Genomic DNA, 9,784 nt, shown 5'->3' on the forward strand with positions numbered 1-9,784 from the left:
CAAACACAATATCCTTTGAAATTTTCTATTTAGTTGTTTGTCTTCATTCTCTCTTCCATTTGCTTTTGCTGCTCTATGATCGAGGAGAAATTTCAAAGTCACTTCTCACATCCACTCTGATCTTTCCTTTCTGCCCCCTCTTTTCAATGACTTTTGTTTTTTTTTCATGAATGCTGTTCTTGCTATCATCCCACAACTCATCAGGCCTTTTGTCCTCAGTGTTCAATGTGTCAAATCTGTTCTTAAGATGTTCTCACAATTCAGGTGGTCATATTTTGACTCTCATGGATTTGTTTTAATTTTATTCAGCTTTATCTTGACCTTACACATAAGCTATTTATAGTCTGTTCCACAGTCAGCCCCAGGCTTATTTTATGTGCTGATAATGAGCCTCTACATAATATTTTCCCACAGATTTATTCAATTTGATTTCTGTGTATTCCATCTGGAGAAGTCCACCTCTGTAGTCTCCTCTTGTGCTGTTGGAACAAGTTGTTGATCTTGAAAAATTCTATTTTATGAGTCCCAGCTTTGTTTCTTTACCCAGTGTATATGTTCCAACTACTGTTCCTTCCTCTTCTTTTCCAACTTTTGCATTCAATTCGACAATAATTATAAATGCATCTTGATTGCATGCTTGATGAATTCCCAACTGAAATCATTAGTATCATTATTCAAATCATAATTTCTTCATCACTGGCTTTAGTGGTTAGTGTATATATTTGAATAATAGTGGTAAAGAAATCAAAAGACATGATGCATTAGGCTAATTTTCTTCATAAGACCACTTTAGAGTATGGAAAAGCGAGGATGTTACTTTGAGTACTTAGGTGTGCCTAACCAAAGCTATTGCATTCTCAATTGCCTCATATACATTTGAAAGTTGGACATTGAATAAATAAGATGGAAGAATTGATACATTTGAATTATGGTGCACCATGGACTGCTAAAAGGACAAACAGATCACTCTTGGAAGAAGTACGGTCTGAATGCTCTTTACTTTGGACACGTTGCCGGAGAGATCAGTCCCTGGAGAAGGACATTATGTTTGGTTAAGTAAAGGGGTAGAAAATTAGGGAGGGCCCTTAAGGAAGGGATCAATGCTGTGTATGTAACAATGGGCTCAAGAATAGGAAAAATAGCGAGGGTGGCAGCTGACTGGGAAATGTTTCTGTTTTACTTAGAGGGTCGCTATGGGTGCGATTCAACTCAATGACACCTCACAATAAAATGCAATCATTTGGTGGGAGTTACTGAGACTTTAGGAGATGAGTCATTGTGTTAGACAGGGTTCTCTAGAGAGATAAAACCAAATTCCTGATAATATAATATATTTATTTATAAAGATAATATATAACGAAAAGTGAAATGTTAAATCATAAAGCTAATTAGATATATAACGAGAAATGAAATGTTAAATCATATACAGATACAATACAAAAAATAAACAGTTAAATTAGAAGCACTATAAATGGCTTAGTGCAACTCACGTCCATGAGAGAAAGTTGAGAGACTAGCAGTCCTTGAAGTCTCTATCTGATGCTAGATCTTCCTCTATTTGTAGAGAGAGCTAGGTTATGTCAGCACAGCAGCCAATCACAAGGCAGGTCACCAATCGCCAGTCCCCAGCTCCAGAAAAGTTTTAAAGGGACCTCAACTTACAGCAACACAGTCCACAGGCTAGGCGTCCCACAGGCTGTGTAGCCTTTAAATTGAAGCACAGAACAAGCAAGGCAGCCGCACACTGGTCCGATGATCACAGAGCGAGAGACAAGAAAGGCAAGGCTCACCAAGCCATCCATCTCTCCGCCCCTCAGTCAATCCCACCTGCGTTTATCAGCCAGGCTGGCACAATAAACTGTCTCAGTCATATTAAGATATTTCACTCCATCACAGGAATCTGACCTACAGGGTTACTGTGAGTTGGAATCAGATACAAATCTGTATCATATGAGGAACAAAGCAAAAGGCATGAGGACCATCACAAAGTTCAAACTGTAAACCTATCTTCAAGTTTTAATCTATACAAAAGCTCACCTCATCATTACTATAGATGTGTGGAGAATGTTTAATATTGCAAAAGGCTGTCAGTAAGTGTTAAATGATGGAAAACCAAACCAAAATAACCTCCTGAAGAAAGACTCAGGTTGCCCCTTTCGTTACCTTAAATTACTATGTAAAACTGCACACTTCATCTGATTAACTGTACATAAAGCACCTGTATTTCTTTTTTTCTTTATTGTGTTCACTTTTTATCTTAAAAGAATGTTAATGCTAAGCTCCAAGCTATTCTAGTTTCTTCTTTTAAGATTTTGTGCATAAAACATAATTCATACTTTGTATCATACATCAAAACAATTAATGTAGAGTACTCAATTATAGAATTTTTTAAAGGCTTCATTCCCACTTGATGTACAATATGTGCAAAAAGTGTATTTGAAATATTGGAATTCATTCACAGGCTCTGATAGGAGATAATATTGAGGAGTTGTTAGAAAATTTATCAGACCATGTGCATAGCTAATTTTTTCCATGTAGCTATTGACTTCATTGTTTAATTGACTATTAAGAGTGCTTAAAATTGACCTAGCCACAAAACCATTCATGTTGTCAATGTAAAAAGGGTGTCTTCAGTTATAATATCTGTAAGACTAATTTCTAAATGTCTTACTTAGACATAAATTACTTCCTTTCTTCTGATTTTTTTCTCCAATTCTCTCAGAGCTCACTCTTTACATATTTACCTTCTTTATTCCTATTCAGCTTCATATCAGTTCTTTTTTGGATGTCCATTTATCTGCATAGCATTTTGCTAGACATTGTGGTCTGGAAGCCATAAAACATGGTACAGAATCCTTATCCTGAGAATTTTTATCCAGTTACTTTTATTTATATCTCAATATAAAAGCTTATATTCCATATACAGATTTATATATATCCTTAGAGAAGAAAATAAGTTGAACTAACATGAACTAAAAAGATTTCAAGCATCAGAAATGGAATATATCCAACATTTCCACAACAAAAGTAATCTAGCCCTTTGGTTTTCTGTTTTGGTTTAGCTTTAAATGATCATGGGATTTAAGTGTTTGTTTTGTTTTGTTTTAATTTTGAAAATTATTTAATATAAGTATGTAAAACGTTAACAACACACACATTAGTGCTTGCTGTATATATGGTAAGAGTTTTAAATGTATCTACTTCTCTTTTAGATCTCAAGTGATGGCAAATCATTTAAATGAAACTCTTAAGTCATTTACTCCAGCATGTAAAATAGTGCCTGATCCCTACCTACTATTCTTCTATTCTCACTGTTCACTAAATTCTGGCCACACTGCATACACCAACCTCATTGTCTTTCTATACCTGCATACACCAAGCTCATTGTCCCCTTTGGGCTTTTGTACTTACTCTTCTCTCTGCCTGGGTGCTATCCTTAAAGATTATCCTGTGCTTTGTTCTTCCTTGTTAACTCCAAGAGCTCAATACAAAGTCAACTCTCAAGAGAGATCCTACTCATATATGCAATCTAATAAAACTTTCCAATTGTAGTCAGGATCTTATTCTTCTGCATAAAACACATTACCTCTATTAAAAAAACTATGAAATAGTTCCCATTCACGTAAGTGTTTTCATGGTTATTACTTGTCTCCACACCTGAACGTTTTAAGCTTCTTGAGGCCACAAATGCTGATTATGTTTTGCTGGTAGTTCCCTGTGTGGCTGCGCAATGGCCTGACAAAGAATCCAAATAAACACCAAACCACTGCCATCCAGTAGATTCTGACCATAGTGTCTCTTTATGGGACTTCTGAAACTATAAATCTATAGGAACAGAAAACCTCCTCTTTCTCCATCTGAGGAACTGGTGGATTTGAACCACTGCTATTGGGGTTAGAGGTTCAATGCTTAACCCACAGTGCCACCATGGCTCCTTTAACAAAGAATAGGCTCTTGATAAATAGTTGCTGAATGAGTGAGGTAATGAATGAGTGAATTAATATAAATTAACTTTAACTTACTTTTGAAAACTTCAGTTTCTTGTACAACATTTCAGTTTTCTCAATCCATGTTCTTAATTACTTTATATTTTAATTATTATTTTAAATTGTTTACATAATGTTATGGTCAGTGTCAGTGATTTTATAAAACAAAACTCTTATATCAAGTTTATTGTAGATGAGGAAACTCAGCCTTTGAGAGACATGTGATGGTTAGATTTTGTGTCAATTTAAGCATTCGTGTGTTCAGGAGCTAGTAGAAGCCAACCTGTTAATTAGGTCACTGCCTGATGACGGCATCTTGGAAGTGGGGCATTTTTATGAGAGAGACACTGTGAAGTCCATCTCTCTTGCCCCAGTTCATTTTCCTACATGTGTGGATTGCATGTCAGACTCTGAACTTGACAGCTCATGGATCCTACTGGTGCTAGGTGATGTGGCACCCTGCCATCATCTTGAGGACCTTGGATACATATTTATCTTCTTCCATTGGATTTTGACACCCCAGCTTCCCTTTTTGTTTCCTGCTTCATCCATTGACAGCTGAGTGAGTCTAAAGAGGGCTCCTCATAGCATCGGACCCAAGGACTTGTAGCATCGGACCCAGGGACTTGAGTTGAACTGGTTCAGGTCCCTTTCTTTCTATCAAATTATTTCCTAATATAAAGTTATTTCTTATACATATATGAGCATCACTGGTTTTATTTATCTACAAAACTCAATCTAATTCAAGTTATAAAGGTATTGTCAAGATATAACAAGTAACTTAGAAGAAGTGATGGCTTTTTAATATATCACTCTGATTCTTCTGTTAATGGTCTTGCAAGATCCCCAAAACTTCCTCTTTAGGGTAAATAATCATGGTCAATATTTCTATTTTAACATGTTTTTTGTTTTGTTTTTAATTGACATTACTGTGTAAAGCAGCAGTCCTCAACCTGTGGGTCATGACCCCTTTGTGGTTCGGACAACCCTTTCACAGGGGTCACCTGATTCATAACAGTAGCAAAATTACAGTTAGCAACAAAAATAATGTTATGGTTGTGGGTGCACCACAACATGAGGAACTGTATTAAAGGGTCACCGCATTAGGAAGGTTGAGAGCCACTGGTCTAAAGCAACAGCTTTCAAGAGAACAAGGCTGTCACTAGTGTCCAACAAGATACTTTTGAACTAAATCAGTCATAAGCTGGGATCTTGCTTTTTTGGTGGTTGTTGGCGTTGTTGCATAGCAACCCTATGCAAAATAAAGCAAAACCTATGGTGCTGTGACTCTTCAGTTTTCCCTATCCTTGAGTCTATCGGTGCAGCTACTGTGCCAATCCATCTTGCTTACGGCTTTCTACTTTCTTGCCACCCTTCCACTTTACCAAACATGATGTCCTTTTCCAGAGACTGGTCTCTCATGAAAACAGGTCCAAATTATGTAAGACAAAGTCAGTCTTGCCATTCTTGCCTTTAAGGAGCACTGGGCTGAATTTCCTACAATACAGATTGGTTTGCCTCTGTACAATGCAGATTGATTTTTCCCCCTCAGCAGTCCATGGTACTTTCTTTCTTTCTTTCGCAAAATGGAGAAAACTTTTCTTTGTCAATTTTCTTTTTTTCTCCAACAGTTTTATTGGCATGCAATTTACACACCAGACAATTCAATAGTTAAATAGCTCAATCATATCCAAGGTCATTAAACAGTCACCACGTCATCAGTCTTAGGGCACCACCATCCCCCATGGAAATTGCCTTACACCCGAGTTATGCGATCACAATCCATTCTAGTTGTCCCTCTCCCCTACCGCCTTCTTCATTGACTCCCCAAATCCCCTTCCCTCCCTATCGGCCACTCCACTCCTGCATTCCCTATAACCCCATGTGTCAGTTATTCTCATTATGTATCCATTAAGCACTCCTCCTATGCTTCACAGCTAGGAAACCCAAAGGAAAACAATAGAAAACAAAATGGTAAAGCTAGAATCATATTAGTATAAAGACAGAAATACAAATAATGCATACCAAGAATGGTGTACTGTTGCTTGGTGAACAGACAGGGTCTGGCTACAAAATGGTAAAGCTAGAATCATAATAGTATAAAGACAGAAATACAAATAATGCATACCAAGAATGGTGTACTGTTGCTTGGTGAACAGACAGGGTCTGGCTACATCCATGCCCTGCATGTTGTATTAAGGTACATATTACTCAGGCAATCCTGTGACAGTCATTTTGTTATATTATACTTGTGCATGTTTATATCAGGGTGTATCTCAGAGGCTCACTGCCATTGGAGGTTACCCGCTTGAAGCTGTGTTACTGGTTTCTCTGTTTTTCAACAAATGAAACCTAGGGAAATTGAGCCCAGAGGGTACTTTCAGTATTTTTCTTCAGCACCACAATCCAAATGCATTTATTCTACTGTTTTACATATTCAATGTCCAACTTTCACACGCATATGATACAATGGAGAATGCCAGGGCTTGAGTCACATGCCCCTTAGTCCTCTCAGTAACATCCTTGCCCTTCAATACACTGAAGATCTCTGGGGCAGCAGATTAACCTAATGTGATACTTCTTTAGATCTCTTGACTGCTGCTTCTATTCTATGAGCATTGATTGTAGAGCTAAATAAGACAAAATCCTTGACAGCTTCAACCTTTTCTCCATGGATCATTATGTTCCTTATTGATTGTGAGAATTTGGGTCTTCTTTGTATTGAGTTGTAATCCATATTGAAGGCTGTAATCCTTGATCTTCATTAGCAAATGCTTCAATTCCTCCTTACATTCACCAAACAAGGTTATGTGATCTGCATGCCACCTGCAGGTTGTTAATAAGCCTTCCTCCAATCCTGATTCCACACTCATCTTCATATAATCCAGGTTCACTAATTAATTGATCAGCATAAACATGTCTGGTGACAGGATATAACCCTGATGCACACCTTTCCTGATTTTGAACTATGCAGTATTCCCTTGTTTGGTTTGCACAACTGAGTCTGGATTCATATACAAGTTTTGAATGAGAACAATGAAATGTTCTGGAATTCCCATTCTCAAGGTGACCAACAGTTTATTATGGTTGGTCCACAAGGCCAATTGCCTTGGCATAGTCAATGAAACACAAATAAACCAACATCCTTCTTGTATTCTCTGCTTTGAGCCAACATCAATCTGACATCAGCAAAGATACACCTTATTCCAATTTCTCTGCTTAATCCAGTCTGCACTTTTGGCAGTTCCCTATTAATGTACTGCTGCAACCATTATTGGATGAACTTAAGCAAATTTTTATTGTGTGTCATATCAATGGTTTAATTCTATAATTTGAGCATTGTATTAGGCTACCTTTCATTGGATCGGCACAAATATGGAGCTCTTCCAGCCCATTGGCCAAGAAGCTGTCTTCCAAATTTCCTGGCATAGAAGCGTGAATGCTTCCAGTGGTTCTTTGGGCTTCTGAAACATTGCAATGGATAGTCTATCAATTCCTAGAGCATTGTCTTTTACTAATACATGTAGTACAGTTTGAACTTCTTTCTCCTTTTGTTATTGGCAGTGAATTGGCATCCAACCTATGGTGGTCCCATGGATAGTGGCAATAAATGGTGACTGACCATGTACAATCCTGCTAATTGGTTCCACATAGATTTTAATCATAGGGTTTTCATTATTTGATTTTGGGAAGCAGATCATCAGATATGTCTTCCTAGTCCATCTTAATTTGGAAGTAACAGAAAAATGTTCAGCATCATTTGCAATATTCTATCTTCTACCCTGAGACAGCTGGTTACTGTGCTTGAGATGCATTGACTAGAAATTAAATGGGGGTTGTCCAGCACGGAAGGCAAAAATTCGGAGTCATCACTTCTCATCTTGATTATCCCTCTTGTAGTATCTATCGGGAGATTGAGAATCCATAAATTGCAGATGAAGTATATTCAAATAATAACAATGTTAAAAATTCAAATCTGACTGAACATTCCCCAAATCAAACTCACTGCTCTTGAGTCTGTGCTGACTATTCGTGACCCCTGTGAGTTTCCCAGACTGTCACTGTTTCCAGTGTGGAAATCCCAGTCTCTCTCCTGAACAGCTGCTGCTGGCTTCAAACTGCTCACCATGAGCACTGCAGTCCGACGCGTAACCACCACACAACTCTAGCAAGCAATAAAATATTACTTTAATATGTTTGTTGTTTCTTACTTATTTGCTTATACCCTATTACCAAGGCAAAATTTGATCTATCCTAGTCACAAGGGAAAATTATAGTTTTTGAAAATATGTAATTATTTTCTTAAATCTATGTTATTTCTATCTAATAGTCACATAATAACATAAAACAGATTATAGGTTTTTCAATGTAAATAATTTCTAAAATCTATGCAACATAGTTTTAATGGATCCACAAAATTAGATAAATTAAATAATTAACAAGATTTCATATTTTGCATCACCTCTATTCACAGTCTCTTAAACAAAATTAGTGATATTCTCCAACCTGAAATAGAAAGAACAGCAAATATGTATTTAATTGCTTCGTCTCACTCAATGTTACAATATTAGAGAAAATACTATAAAGCAACCATTGGCTTTCATCCTACTTCAGTAGCCATAAAGCCTTAAAGAATAAATTCTCAAATATTAAATACAAACATTTATTAGGAAAATATTTCAGATAAAAATTCACTTCAATTCTTTGCTAGCTGAAATTTATCCTTAGTATATGTTAACTATTAAGGACAATAATGTGCAGACCTGGATGGCAAATGAAATACGAGTATATTCAGTTCAGTATCCCCATTGTGGCTATAAGTAATTGGACTGCTTCAATGAAACAGTGCTTATCATTATATAACCACCATTATAAAATCAGCTTAACATGGGATCTGCACATCTGAAAAAATATTGTCAGTAATGTAATCATTACCACATGAGAGATTACAAAATTGTGTGCCTTCCTAAAATGATATTTAAACTAATATAAAACAGTTTATCTCAACTTTGTTATTTTGGGCTTGTTCAAATAAATTGAGTAGCCACTGTGTGCATGTTTTAAAAATGAGATATTTTAATTATCTTTCATATTATTAGGAGGTTCCATTTTATAAAATTAACATATTTTTCAAGGGAACGCAGACATTTAAAATGCAATGTACATGGAGTATATAGATGGCACAACATTTGAGATTAATTTTCCTTTCTCTTTGTGAAAATGCAATGAAAATTATTCCATAATATTATTCTTTTTAAAAACACACAAAAGGAAAATAAAGGTTATTTATTGTTACAGTGAAGGAGACATACAACTAAATGGAATGCAGAAAAAGAAAAAAATAGATAAAGCTTAATAACAGAAGAAGTTAGGGGGTTCAGTTAATATCAGTTGATCAACCTTATTTCATAAATGGTGATAAAGCCATCATAATACAATAAAAGATAAAAATTAATAAATGGGATGTGGAAGGATCTATGATGTTACAGTACTTAAAGTATTCAGCACCTAAACAAAAGATTGGAACCCATTGGTGTTTCATGGGAGAAAGAAGTCACAGCTTGCTTTTCTAAAGATTTACAGTCTGGGGAACATTACGGGGCAGTTCCTCCCTGTCCTACCACGAATTGTAACCCATTCAATAGCAATGGGTTTGTCTTTTTTTTATGTGTATAAATTGCCTTTTTTTAAAAATCACATAGCATATTGTGATATTCTCCATGGGCATATTTTTCATTTTGTAATTACAAAATATTATGAGCTCAATGAAAATTTTAAATATTTCAAAATATAATGAA

The sequence above is a fragment of the Echinops telfairi genome, unplaced genomic scaffold, assembly GCF_000313985.2.
Source record: "Echinops telfairi isolate 266 unplaced genomic scaffold, ASM31398v2 ScPeMD7_443;HRSCAF=831, whole genome shotgun sequence".
Classification (NCBI taxonomy): domain Eukaryota; kingdom Metazoa; phylum Chordata; class Mammalia; order Afrosoricida; family Tenrecidae; genus Echinops; species Echinops telfairi.